The sequence below is a fragment of the Strongylocentrotus purpuratus genome, unplaced genomic scaffold (assembly GCF_000002235.5).
Source record: "Strongylocentrotus purpuratus isolate Spur 01 unplaced genomic scaffold, Spur_5.0 spur5_scaffold_15, whole genome shotgun sequence".
In the NCBI taxonomy this organism is placed as follows: domain Eukaryota; kingdom Metazoa; phylum Echinodermata; class Echinoidea; order Camarodonta; family Strongylocentrotidae; genus Strongylocentrotus; species Strongylocentrotus purpuratus.
The window spans coordinates 17175209-17191227 of NW_022145600.1; positions in this window are offsets into that span (position 1 = coordinate 17175209).

Sequence of the window (16019 nt, forward strand, 5' to 3'; positions counted from 1 at the left end):
ACACAATTCTGTCTCTCGCTCAATCCTTTGAGTACCTGCCTGTAAGGTATACAGGCTGTCCTGGCCATTCCAAGAAAATGAGGGAATTTCCAAGTTTAATGACTTGTTGTTTTTGTGTTATTTTCTGGGGAAATCTAATATTCACGGAAATAATATCTTACATTCCCATTTCTATCTTTATATTTGGAGAACTGTGGTAAACAATTGCGGGAAATTCTTTCCCGTCCTTTTCATGTACCAAGAAGCGAATGCACAGTTTTAGACTGCCCCTGAAAAGAGAAAAGGAAAAAAACCAGGCAAGTGAGTAAACAAACAAATTTAAACGAAAAACAATAATTGTCTGATATTTTTCTTTTTAGTTGACAAATAGCAAGACTTGTGAGTGGCTTTAACCCTCAAATTTAATTTGAAAAATTATATAAATTCCCTAGTCCTAATTTTAATGACCATATTGTTTTCCATTTTTGTATTTCTTATAATATTTTTCATAGTGATTTTTAAAATAAAATTCATTTGGAAAATGGCCAAGTCGACATGTTTTAACTGGATCCTTCTCTATTTTAAGGGCTGTCGCGAAATGGGATTCATTATTCTGAAGGTTAGTAATCCTGACATGAGATAAGGTTTATGTTCCGAATTACGAATCTTCTTTTAATTTCTGAAATACAAGCATTTAGAACAACCTCATAAAAATGAAGCTTAGAAATCACGAAATGTGTCTTCGGAAAAACATGTAAAACACAATCTACTTCGAATAATGTCTACCAAAAAGTCTAATAATATCTGGGCTTCTTTTGTAATTAAGCGCTTAAGCTCATATTCTTCCCTGGGAAATATATCATAAAACGATTATGATTTACTGCAGAGACAAAGAGCTCTAACTCCCATTTGTTGCTGTAATATGATAGAAGATAAACATAACCATGCTCCTAACAACACTAGGATGATAATGATTATGATGATAATGATGAAAAAAGGAGAAGGAAAAGGAAGAAGATGATGTAGAAGAAGAAAAAGAAACAGAAGAAGAAGAATCAAACGTGATATGATATGATTGATTTGAAACATGTATTTAGAGATAAAATTCATGAAAGAACGAGACAAAGTGAAAATGAGATATATAATTATTATTTTTTACAACTTTTTAAAAGATGCGAGTTGAGGCGAGCTGCTTTGTGCAATTTGACCCGTCTGTAAAAACAAATATTAGTGTGTTGAATAATTTAATTATTCTGAACGGAAAATCTCAGGAAAAAAAAGACTGAGCAACGCAGGCCATGGCTCATACATAGGTAATAGCAGCATCAACTTACGCTGTAAACATCCCCGTTACATTGCCTACCAGTACACCTCTCTATTTTCCATAGTGGCATCACGGTTATTAAGGGTAAGGGGAATCAACAGTTATATGACATTTGTTGGATGCTGTTTCTCATCTTTTTATAATGAAAACACCTTATCTTTTTATGATCTAAACACTAAATCATGTATGATTCGACAAGCAAAAACAAGCAAGAATTCATTGTCGAACATTCGATGCTGGTTCATATGACCTTTTTTGAAAATTGAAATCTCAAGGTAAAATCCCTTCAAAGGTAGGAATCAACATTTTCGAATTTTCTTTAAATTAGTTCCGTTGTTTATTAATATAGCCTGGAAAGTAAAACAAGAACAACAGCAAAAGCGATGACAAGCGATGTTATGAAGGTTTTCAGAAAAATAACCCATGCTTAGAAAGCAAGAAGGTAAAAAAGGAATTCAATTCCACCGTTGCACTGTTGACGCCCATATAATTTGCTTTCGTCTCTTTTTTGACGGATTTGTCAAGATATCACTTCTAAAGTTAAAGATAAAGGTGAGTTCTGGTAATGCGATTGCATTGTGAAAGAAAAGGTGTGGAATGGATCAGAAAAGTTGATTATATAGCATGTAAGTATTTGTGTTATGCAAGGTTCTGGAGTCATTAAAATCATCATAAATTTGGCACAGTCTTGGTAAAGTAACAATTACTGTACACAGAAAGATGTATATGGGACAACACAAATGGTGTCGGGGGCTAGTACTACCTTGTTTTCCTTGTCTTTCTATGCTAATTACTTAGCAAGTATACATTTTCTTCCAAAATTGTTTGGCACATGTCATTTATTTGTAATCTTGAACATTCAGTGTAAGTTTCGTTTGATTCTGTGAGAATTATTTTTTTTTACCAGAACTGGAGCTTATCTTTAAACCCATCCTTTGACCAAATTTTAAATTGACCGTGCCAAAGATAACATACAAACTACATTTCACGACGCCTGGTGTTACACCTTCACCCCTAAAAATAGAACTTTAAGTACCAAGAAAAATAAACCTGTCTTCATGTGTCGCCTCATAAAATAAAGAGGTTTTCCCATCTCTGAACCACAAAGTCAAAAGGTTATGGATAGAAAATATTGATTATGTCGTAAGACCTTTATGTAAGGTAGTTGGCTGAAAGTGTTTTTAATTTTCTGTTGCATTTGGAGTCAGGAGTTCAGGAATGCCATATCACGTCTACGACGAGTTAATGGTTTGTTTGTAAATATTTACTCACATTAGGAACGGTTACGTGATAAAGGGAGGCACATGTGCAGGGCCTTACTTGAATCAAGGGTTTTGACATAGAAATAAAAAGACCCCACCCTTAAAAAAGAAAAGAAAAAAAAAAGAAAGAATAAAATATCAAATCTCCGGTTCATAAAACTTGGTACTAATAACAACCTGCTCAAATTGCTATAAGAAACATTGTATTTGATTCAATGTTCAAGAAATTGTTATGAAATAATAAATGTTTATGAATCGAGGTCCTGATCAGATAAAGGTATTACAGAAAGATGACAGCACATGCTTACAAGCACGTACACCCATGCATCACTGTAGATGAAATAGATCATGCTTTTATTCTTCTACATGTGATAGGACTGAATAATTGATTTCCTATCAGATCATAAAAACGAGAACCACATTAACAGCGACATCCCTCAAAAGTCCATAAGAAAGAAAAAAAAATCAAAATTTGAATACTTTTTTCATATCTATTCTTGTTTTAAACATATTCATGAATTGCATTTACTCTCTTCATGCGCCAAAATATATGCCAAAAATGAAAATAAAACAAGAAAATATTAGTGCATGCAGAGGAGGAGGATGAGGATGGGGAAAAAAGGAGAAGGAGGACAAGAAGAATACAAAACGAAGAAGAAAAAATACTGGCTGATTCCTTTCAGCATCACCTTTGGAATACGTGTGTGTACGCAGGTTTGTTATAATAATTATGAGTCATGACTAAATGATTTTCTGACATAACCTTTGTGATATAATCAAAGCAGACACTCATGCGGGACATTGCAAATATGCATGCCCTGAGTGTTTATTATCAAAATTGAACCAAATAACAAGGCTGATAACTTTACAAACTGCTTAGTTTAGCAAATTAAATAGTCGCGTGATTCTGAAGATTATCATACAAGAGATATGAAGACCGTCTGTAGCTTTAAAGGGCAAAAATTATCAAAGTGAAGAATTTAATCTTTCATATTTGCGGCTGCCTTTGATGATCGTGATCAGAGGTGGATCCGAGGGCCGAGGGATCCAATCCCCAGGGGAAATAATCCCTGGCAATTGAGACTGTGAGCACGTTTAAAAAGAACATGAGAAGTGCTTATACAACTCTTGAAAATGTCATTTTTCTCTTTTCGTTACTTTGACTACATATATTTTGTTATCTTTAAAAAAATACACGCATAATGCAATATTTTATTTGATGAAGGATTATTCCCATATTTTAAAAACACATCATATTCCTAGATGGGATACAATATTTAATTTCAAATACTTCTGAAGATTTTGATTGTTTGTATCACATTTTAGTTGAAAATGCTTCCCGTTTTTATTTCGAATCCTGTGTTTTCTACTAGCGAACACGGATAACAGTGGCGGACGGTTCTTAAAGGCCCCACTTTATCACGTGATATGCGTCAATGCACCAATCGCACTGCGAGAAACGTCGCACCTCTATAAAGCAGCCTCCTCTTTTAGCAAACTGCACAGCTTCGCCACCGTAGGGTGAAACTCTGTGCACCCCCGTGAGAACTATTCAATCAATATTTATTGAGATGAAGGACGACGGATAAAGAAATAAATACGTATGAAAGATGGCGAGCAAAGGTTAATATGTGAGTTGGAATTCGTCCAGAGAAAAGAAACAAACATGCCCCGTGGTTGAACTCCGGCAAAGTTTGCTAACGTTCTCACAGTCTGACGTGGTTTTGTTTGCTCTTTCGTACCTCTCTATATATCCCCTCTCTGTTCTCCTCTCTCTCTCTCTTTTCTTTCTTTCTATTTCTCTCTCTCTCTCTCTTTCTTTCTTTCTATCTCTCTCTCTCTTTCTTTCTTTCTATTTCTCTCTCTCTCTTTCTTTCTAGTTCTCTCTCTCTCTCTCTCTCTCCCGCTCGCTCTTTCTTCTCTGTTTTTTTTCTTTCACTTTCCTCCTCTTTCTGTCTCTGCTCCCTCTCACAATGTCTCTCTCTATCTCTCTCTCTCTCACCCTCACTTTCTCCTTTCCTGATCTCTCTTCTTCTTTCATTATGTCTCCTTCTCTTCCTCTCTCTCTTACAGTGATTTCTTTCTGCATGTCTATACTTGTTATAATATATCATAGTTCTACCAGCCTGAATATCACACTTTATACGCTTGGTTAGAACCACAAGTCTTCAGATTTTACAGGATCCCCATCGTTTCAACATCCTCTAGCTACATGACTCGTTCTACATATTTTGACGTTTTTAACCAAACATTAAATTAATTTGTAATATCGCCATTTAGCAGATGGCACTGTTTTCATTTAACTCTACCAGGAAATGGTGTAGAAAACACATGATAACTAACGCATAGTCATCATGTACATAGTTTTTAAAAGAAAGACACACAGAGTATCCTTCGGCTTTTACTGAAAACCGCCGTAGAACAGATGCCGATGAACCCTACTTGTTATCGTTTTTTTGTTTTTTTGTTGTTGTAATGGCAATCAGTCAAGAACTGACTATAGTCACCAACGGTCAGACTAAGGTATTAAATCGATTTATCTTTTCATTGATAGACAATGATCATGGTAAACAAGTCAATATTCATGCTCCCCTCCCCTAATCCCGCCCTCAATTATCTATACGTTCAGTTGAAAACCCCATTTCACGTTCAAATTATCCATACTGTTGGATCCAGCAACATACTGAGATACAGAGTGAGATAGATCGCATCAATAATGGCATGCTTACTCCATTGATCTGCCAATCATGAAGTGAGTTCTATCTTCTTAATTCCATATATACATATTATATCTATCAATCAACGCGTATCTAGAAGGGATTGGATTCAAATTGATCCATCAATCACACTAGCTGTCAATAAAGTTAATGTCTAGTTAACGATTGGGATGTAAAGATAGACATCAATAGAAGCTCATATGTCACTCATTTACTTTTAACTCTGTCACTTCCATCATTTTTTTTGTAAACGCACACATACACACACACACACACACCACAGCCACTCCCCGCACAATGCATCGACATATCCCCTTTCCCCGACACCTATCGAAATTGCTAGATCAGACAAAAAGTATTATGGTTTCTAGACCACACGTTATCTAGCTCCTAGATTGTCTAGCTGGTGCTCTAAAATAGTTTCAATTTGTCTATTTTTCATTAAACATAGACATTTGTCATCTTATCTTCTTTTGATAAGGGGGGCAGGATATCATCACCAGATGAAACAAAGATAGGAGGCTGTTATCATCGGCCCAATCCTAATTACGCTAATCATTTTCAAAGGGGGCTGTTCAAACAATACTGTAACGATGAGACCAGAGTGTTTAGGCTGAAAACATGCCAGTTTCAATCACACGAAGTGGTGATGATGAGGGGCTTGGAAACGACAGCAAAGGTCGAAAGTCAGCTTATCAAGCCAAGTCTTTGTCCTAATCACCTTTACCGTTCATTAAGAGTCATCATCCATGTCAACACACCTTTTTGGCGTCATGGAGTCTGGGAGGGATAGAAAGGGACAAAAAGGGACCCGGAAGGGTGTCTCCTGATAGTTTTTATTTAGGGGGGGGGGGGGTGGGTAGGGTGGTATAAGTTTAATAACCAAGAGTTTCTCTCACTTACAATTTTGTCTACAAGACTTGTAAGGAGGCTCCCATCCGAAGCCCGCGACATCCTTAACCGTGCTAACGGACTAGGCCTGTATCGTTTGCAAAGTGAACTGCTGAACCAAAAGAGCTACTGGGCTGTATTAATGAAAAGTTGGTGTATCAACAGGACGAAATATGTTTGTAATGCTATAGATTAATACATTGACAGAGGACACCAGCATTATGGGTAGAGTCAGAGAGAAATTGCATTGTATGGACGTCGTCCTCGATGTAAGAGTCACGTGACGAAGTTGGAGATCGCCATGGAGAGCGAGCACAGGTTTCACTAAATAGGCTAAATAAGAGAGGTGAGAGGTGTCGAAACGTTAATTCGAATAATGATAATAACGAAGGCTTCTATAGCGCATTTCAGTGCCCTTTACAGTAATAAACAACAACATTACAGATACTAATAATTTATAAACTAAAGAAATATCAAATTAATAACAACATTAATCATTAAACTTATCAACAATATTATGACACGGTACAGTTATGTAGTTTAAATCATGTTGAAATACAATAATGCGGTTTAAATGACATAAGAAAGCATTTTTGAACAAGCAAGATTTCAATTGTGATTTAAAAGGAAATTATAGAGAAGATAGAGTTCTGGGAAGAAGTGACAACTAATTAGTAAGCATTATCATTGTTATTATGCAACTGTGGAAGAACATCAGCTTAATATGTTCTCTGAAAAGCATGGCTCTTCAAATGCCTAACTATTATAAATATGGCATGTAACAGCATAAAAATCGGGACGGATTTTTACGCCACATGTTCGTGTAGTCCCACACACAATTTTTTGTGTACAGTGCTTGTAACTTTACCAAGACTGGGCCGAATTTCTTATCATTTTGATGATTCCAGAACCTTGCAGTACACACTAATACTTATATGCTATAAGATGATCAACCTTTTCTGATCGATTCCACACCGTTTCTTTCACAATGCAATCGCATGACCAGAACTCAACTTTATCGTTAAGTCTGTGATGGTTCGGACGGTATTGGGGCGGGAGTTCCAAAGACGCGAAGTTGCAAATGAAAAACGGAACATTAGTGACTGTGCGCAGAGGGTACGCTGTTATGATGACGGGTAAAATGGTTACAAAATGAAGTGCAAGAACATTTATGTGAGTAAAGGGATTCATACTAGCCACACCTGAGATTAAATAATCTAATCTACATCATACCAAACTGATTTCATTTTTCAAAGTCCCGGTGGCATTTCACTTTCGTAAGCCGTACCCACAACATTTCGGCGAAATTCGTCTCGAGAAATGTGATTATATTTTACGACCCGCTAGATAACATGACGCAGGAAGGATAGGGGGTACAAAACAGTGATCGGAAATGCGCCTTAGAAAAAGGACGAAGTGGTGGCTCCGAATGGTGGTGGTTGCTATGGCAACGCGTCAAACAGTTCGCTGCCAAGTATTGCACTAAACACGGGAAATCAGTATCTATTGGGAAATGTCAAACATTAATGCACATGGCACATAGAGAAAATCCGTATTCTGTCCTTGATTCGTTAGTTTGTATTGAACTGATCTTGTATTCACAGAGCTGAACAACACGAAAACATAATACTTTCAATATAACTTGGATGCTGGTGGGAGGAAATAAGACTTTTAGAGGGAAATTTGACATTTATATTATCAATACAAAGAAAACAATTAGTGGATAGTGAGGCAATGACGTTACAGACTCATGAGTGAGTTGCCAATTTGTGATGTTCAAAGTTTATTAAAAATTCATAACTTTCTTATTAATTATCCGATTTTGCTCAAACTTTCTTTGATTTGTTTGTCTGAGTGGCTTGTCCTTTAATCTCATTTTAACACAAATGCTCATGGTGTTTCCATCTGTCATAGTAAAAGTACGATCGTCAAGCATTTCTATTTAGGGAACGCGCATAAAATGAAACATATAATTAAACATGATTAGTTATCCAGCTCATTCAAAAATACAAAGGACAAAATTTAATCATATCAATTAAATGCAACTAATAGCTTTATATTATTATTCGGTTAATTGGTGACCACCACGACGACGATGAAGATAACAACAAAGTGTCTCTGCCATCATTAATAATATAGTTTCAATTTACTATATTTAAAACGACCTTAGCCGCATAATCTTCTAGATTTCATAATTAACCCAGTATAATTGCCTTATCTTCCCTCATGCTATGCCAGTGACGTCACGACTCGGGTTCAGCCCACGTTCAAGAGTCACATTCTACCGGCGTCCCACCGTGAAGGAATCTCCCACTAATTATCACTGTATACACACGTAACCTGAGCACTTCGTGAAACCTCGTAAGTCGTGAAATAGCGGACGTGTTTTTCTTCCTGATTCATCATAATATTTTCTGAACTTTTGACCATTCACTGATGATAATTTATATCACCCCTTATCTAATTATCGCTATGTACACAAGATAATTGGCCGGAGGGAATATACCTGCTTGTTTGATTTGTTAAGATGTTTTGGGACCTATGTATAATTGACTGAAGTCATGTGACTGGAGAGAAGGATGTATCATTGTTTTCCTCTCATGATGATTCAGCATGATATAACTTTAGAACACTTTTAAAAGATGTATTTGCACGGATTGTACTATTCTGATTCTATAAATGACCTAAATTATAATTAAAGAGAAGGTTGAGTTCTGGGAAGAGGTGAAAAATAATTTGTGAGCGTTATCATTCTTATTATGCAAGTGTGGAAGAACATCAGATATGACATGTTCCCTGAAAAGCATGGCTCTTCAAATGCCTTCATATTCTAAATATGTCATGTAACATCGTAAAAATCCAGGGTAGAAATTTTACACCACGTGTTCGTGTAGTCCCATATACATATTTCTGTGTACAGTGTTTGTAACTTTACCAAGACTTGGCCACATTTCATATCATTTTGATGATTCCAGAACCTTGCAATATACACACAAATTCTTATATGCTAGATGATTAACCTAGAAAAATATTAAACACATTCCTCACCAGATCACTGAAGGTGAGGGTCGCTCAGAGTCCTTTATTTCACGGTAGCGATGACGACCCATTTTTACGGTCAACCCTGTTTCTTATCCAGTGCACTTTTGAAATTCTTCTATGCTTCTTTGTTTTAATTAAACCGAGGTAAGATTGACAGGGATGACCCGGCCTGATGAGGATGGTGTGTTCTTGATGAGCCCAGATGATTGCCACAGTAGGAGCATGGAGCTTAGTCTTCACTTGTAGTCCCATTACCGATCAAACTGTCCATGTATTTTAAATTGTTAGTACTAATACGAATAAAATCAAACAAAACTGTCAATATATTCCCTATTCTTAAAGTTTAATTAAATCGTAATAATGTGTTCCAATACTGTAAATATATATTTTATTCCTAAAATTTAATAAAATTGTAATTATGTGTTTCAAGATTATCAATATATTCCTAATCGTAAAGTTTAATTAAATTATAATTATGTGTTCCAAAAAAGTCAATATATTCCTATTCTTAAAGTTTAAGTAAATCGTCATTATGTGTTCCGAAAAATGTGAAGCGAACATTTAAAATGTATGGAAGGCACTTTATGGTACGGATAATAAACCGATATCAAGAGTGGTAGGAAATTCAATATTAAACTTAAATGTTTTTTTTTTACATTATTAAAAATGTAATCACTATATCCGTTTCATGGTTTGTTATATTTATATGTCCTTCTGGTCTATACTGGTCAAAATAAATGTGTACTTTTTCCCTCCTTTCCTTCCAAAGAAAACTTGATTTACAAGTGCCTGAGCCTTACGAGGATCATAGGTCTAAATTCTAATGTTTTTCATTTCACTTTGAGCCTGATCAATTTAATTAGTATCTATTCCACTACAAAACTAATTATGAACCGTAATGAAAACGCTGCTTGAAATGTCGAGCTTGAAAAAAACATATAATTAGTTTGGACGCGGCATATGATATGGATTTAAAGATTTATTAGTTGTTTATAGATTGAATGATGACCAAACAGAGTGTCGACACAATTGATTGTATCTCTCTTTACTTCTTACCAGGCTAAAGTGGCCGGTAGATAGACTAGGGCGACCTTTTCCTGGTACAGAGCTGTACGTGCTCTCCTGATTGTTTCTTCTCATCAGAGCCTTGCCTTCAGATCTTGAGAGGCAATAATAAAAGTCCGTTCCGTATAGGTTTAAGGGGACCCCTTTTTCCAATGGTTGCTTAAGGGGCATAACCGGCCCAACCCCCCTAATTAAAAAAAAAATTGTACATGTTAACTGCACAAGAGCAACAAAACATGCTCCTCCCCTTTTCCCCGCAACCAATGGGACAAATTATTGATGGCAGGTCAATTCAAGAGACATACATGTAAACCATGGATGAGAAAGCAAATAAAAAACACATTTCCACAATGTCATTCAAATATTTTGCAACGAGGCGTGAGAAGAAAAATATATGAAAAATTAGAAATTAAACGAGTAAAAAAATTGAATGAATGAAGCGTGCTATATTAGGCGCGTATGACGAAATCAAAACCATGTATACTCTTTACGAAAACAACGTTAACAATCGAAATAGTACACGGGTCTTTGGTAACCTTGGGTCTCATGTAATCAAATGAAAGAATGAGTAATAATATTATTTTGAACTTTACCTGACACTCTTCCGTTTTTGCACAGGTGAGTTAGCTCACAGTGAACGGTTCTCTTTGCCCTCAGTAAACACATACCTGCAAATAATATCATGGATTTGCAACAGCCGAGATAAATGTTCGTTTTGAGGAATGTGGCACGCACGTTTAATGACACTTGCTTGTCATTAAACTAATCGGGGGAGAACGTGATGAGAATGACTATAGATTTTTTTTTTTTGAATTATGTAAACATTTGCTCATTATCATCATACGCCGCATAACTTGATAAGCAAACTTGAAACGTTTTTAACGAGTGAACATGAAAAGTGGCAGAAAGAAAATTTTAAAGATGCCAATATACATCCCCTTATACATCCTGTGTATTGAGACAAATAATTGTGAGAAAATTATGAGAACATTAACTTGTTATTAATGTACGAACTAATCATTACAATTTTTTTCGAGAATATAAGATGACAACGTTCTAAGTATCACAATATTGCTCAAGGCATTATCATAGCCTTTCTTTATGAAGATTGTATAATTTTCTAGTAAATATTAAGCTCGACGTAATTTCCTATTTTAAACGCGAACCAAACCGTAACATGCAACCAATTCATTATCCAATACAGTGATAAAAAACATGACAGATTTAAACCATCACTATAATTCTTGGAGGGGCTACTGACAAACAGTATTGTATTTTTATAAATGTAATGCTTCCTGGGAGAAATCTCAATTATTTAAACATATTTGTGGCTTACACCCAGAAAATAAGATCGACTGGGTGTAAGCCACAAATATGTTTAAATAAGAATGGTATTTGATAATTAAGGAAGATAATCGAAGAAAATGATGCACCACCCTTGTTGTATATGTTTATACATTTGGACCGAATTCCAGTCTTATCAGCCTCTCAAGTTTCGTGTCTGACAACTGATGGCTCTACAAATATAAGCCTCGTGATGTTCAGTTTCATTTTAGAATTTGTATAAGTACGTCCGCCTTTTAATCTTCAAATTCGTAAATCTATCAACATTGAAAGAACGATAAGACCATGTATGTATAAAGGAAGGCATGGTGCTGCATGGTGCTGCACAATCATTTCATGACATGTGTTTGAACTCCAGCAAAGACCCGCCAATGCAAACAATCGACGGAAAATTGTCCACTTATAGCAAATATATTGGCCCAAATAAATAAGGTTAATATCTTGTATTTACAAATTATACATAATCATTGACAGACCTATTTTTAAAACGGATTTATGAGCAAAGTGTAACTGTTTTATTTACGATTTCACAATATTAGCGACATTTTAAAATGTATTGAAGTGGTTTCTATCTTTCTGCAAATAAGATAAACAGAAGACGTGGGTTGTATTGATAAGTGAGTTACCCTTGCCTTAGATAATCGCATATCTTCCCTCGCACTCCACTAATCTACTATTGATTTTGACGAGGCCAAAATATTTTGCAACGACTGAATTTTAAAAGAACATTTTTTTACCTAATGACATATTTGTACATGATATCGACTAATTTGAAGAAAAACGAACTTATCTTTTACGTGAATAATGTTAGATACTATATAGGTTTCGTGGTCTAGTGGGTACGTCACCCGAATGTGGATCACATGGTTCGCGGTTCGAGTCCCGCCGCGACACTAATCATCGGCATCGGTGTTACGAGGTGAAATGAAATGCGAACGGAAGAGGCCGCCGGGAGATTACTTCTCCCTCTTTTCCGTTTCTTTCTCCCTGTGTTGCCATTCGATGGTTATGTGCATGCTTGTTTGTGTGTGTGTGTGGGGGGGGTGGGGGTGGGGGGAGGGTGCCCCAATGCCACGGGCTGCTACGCCATCGGTGCGACGTCGTGCAACTGGTTCCCTTTTGTACAGGGAGGTACTCATAATTACCGAGAGAACCACCTTAGTGCCGGGCCTTAGTGATCGTAATCAATGGGTTTTGTTTGCAGTAGTTTTCATTTTATGGAAATTTGAAGGGTTCTATTTCTTATACTGAGTACACTAAAGCAAATCCTTAAGTTCATCTGAAGAGCAACACAATTCCTATCTCTAGCCCTAAAAGTAATCCTAAATCTAGAAACGAAACCCTGAGAAATTGGCACCGGAACAAATGTCAGTCCTTTTCGGATATCATGGAATTTTGAAAATTTCGAATGATGGAAATTTCCACAACCGTCATATCTACCATGTTTACCATTTAATTTGTTTGTCTTTGCAACTGAATTTCTACAATTGATAATTAAAACGTGCTAGCTGATGCCTGATTACTGTCCGGTGTTTGGCTCCATTATTAAAGGTAGGCTTATATCAAGATATAAATATCAAGATAAAAATTACATACCATAGGTCCTTCATGGTTTCGAAACTAAAATGGAACTCGGGTGTAATCGTTGAAAGTTCGAAAAATGTGGTAAATTTTTAGCAAAAGTATTTACTTGTATTTTTCTGTTTCACGATAATGTGACATAAGAAAATAAGAATATACAAATAAAGACAGCTTTAAGTTATAGAACGTACTACCTTATTAAGTAAAATATTGCTGATAAGACAAATGGCATGAATGGGTAAATACGATTAGCAAACATTTTTGTGCAATCATTTTCCTTTTAAGTTATTCAACTACATAACAATCTATTTTATTTCTAATGAAACAAATAATTATTTTACAGTGGTTAATATTTGCCATGATTGGTCTCCAATAAGATAATGTTGATTTGTGTTTGTCATCGATATGGCTGACTAAACAATGATCTATTAACTTATATTTAGTCAAGCACAATTTCAGTGTGTAATAACAAAATGATAGAAAAGTAACATAATTATAAATCTTTTTTGAAATTGTTTTTTAATTGCTGAATATCACTTGAATAAACATTTCAGACTAACCCTGTGTTTTATGTTTTAAAGATAAAGGTGAGTTCTGGTTAAAAAAAAGAAAATGAATTCTCACAGAATCAAACGAAACTAACACTGAATGTTCAAGATTACAAATAAATGTCATTTGCCCACCAATTTTGGTAGAAAATGTTTACTGGCCGAGTAGTGAGCATAGAAAGATTAGGAAATCAAGGTTGGTAGCCCCGACACCATTTTGTGTAGTCCCATATACACCTTTATGTGTACAGTGCTTGTTACTTTACCAAGACTGGGCCAAATTTATTATGATTTTGATGACTCCAGATCTTTGTGCTACACACCAATACTTACATGCTACATGATCAACTTTTTCTGATCCATTCCACACCTTTTCTTTCACAATGCAATCGGATGACCAGAACTCAACTTTATCTTTAAACTAGATTGAAAAAGCCCGTATCGTTTTTACAATGAACGGTCAGCTTCTGGTAAATTGAGTCAAGAATTTCGACTCTGCCGTCCTAACACTATTATCAAATCATCAACGAGGTCACGAGTCCAAAAGTTCACAAGTCCGAATGATATTTACCCCAGCGTGACAATCATGTTGCCGATTCCAAGTTATTGAACCCCACGATTTTCCATCTTCGCTATATATAGTTCGGCCTCACAAACCGTGGCATTATTGAATATTCGGACAACGAACTTTAAGATTTATTGAACCTCCGGACTAAAATCGTAACATAATTACAGGCGGATTACTGAAAACGATTCCTTCTTGTTATCTTTTTTTAGACCTAAGGAACGTCTGCGTCAGGCAGAATTTAGGCATTCGAATCTTTGGAATACAAAAGATGCAGTCACATCGACGGACTCGGTGGTCTGCAGACATGTTATTTTATTACATTTGTGCGTATGCTTTTCTGTTATAACGTAACAGTAATTACATCTTAAAGAACTTATCTATGTGCTTTGTGATGTTCTAGATTGTGCTTGCGATTATAGGGCGTATGATTGAATGAGTGAAGACATAGTGTCATCATTAAATGTCCACAACAATGAATTTGGTGAGGCTCAGCTGATATAATGTCAGGAAGTGATTTATCATGTGATTTTATGATCATTATTATTCATTCGCTGGAACACCCAGCGTCTACCATCAATTATTCAGCTTTGTCATGTCGCTTTGCAGATGCTATTGATTATTATCAGGATCAATATCCTCTTCGTCATCGTCATCTCTATTATCATGGTCATCATCATGGTCATCATCAAGGTCATCATCAATTTGCAAGCTCTTCGACCTCTTCATTTCCAAAAAATATATAAAACACTTTTCAATTTTCATTTGTTTTTTCAAAGGTATTATTTTCTGTATTGATATTTTTTATCAAATATAACGATATTTTTAAGAATAAATTTTGCACAGTGTGCAGTAATGTATATTTCTTATTCTTTTGGAAATGAAAAATGATGAATCAAATCAAAATCACCATCGTCATCAATACCACTCCCAATCGTTGCCGCCATCTTCGACATCACCTTTAGCATCATCAGCAGCGTCAAAGCATCACAATCTCTTTCACCATCATCATCATCATCGCCATTATCACCTCCAGCAACAAGATTTATTTAGCCCATGAAATATCCCCTTATCTATTAAGTCTATGGGATATCCACTATTATCAAACTCAAGATAGGTCAATAACCTGAGAAATAATAACCACGCCGAGGATTGGAGAGGTTATTCAAAGTGCAATAGCACGAGAAGACGAATTAACGCAGAAGACACCCTATAGGCATTGTTCACACCAAACCAAACTACAATCATGTGCATCGGATCATTCTGAATGGTTCCCGAACAAGCTTCGCACGATATAGCATTTGTGGTCCACACCAATGTACGATGAGTGGTAAAAAAAGAAAGGGTTGGGAATCACGCTCAACGATAACAAAAGAAATGGATCTTACGCGTGAAATGTATACAGATCTAACGAAGTCAACAATTTGTTAACGCGGTAATATCTTTGAGGGTCTCCGCACTCTCATACACACCGTGGATGGCTTAGGCGCTGTGTTCATATCTGGGTAAGAAGTGAGTTACTTGACGAATTATTTTTTTAACCGTTTCCTCTTTCGAACATTGCATCAGCCGTAAAACTATATATTTCTTTCAAGAGAGGAATGAGAATTAAATAAAGTTGACCTGAAGCAGAAAGTGATTAGATATGATCTAAAGATTGCTATAAATAAAGGATGTTTGTCGATCTCCGTCGTATAAAGA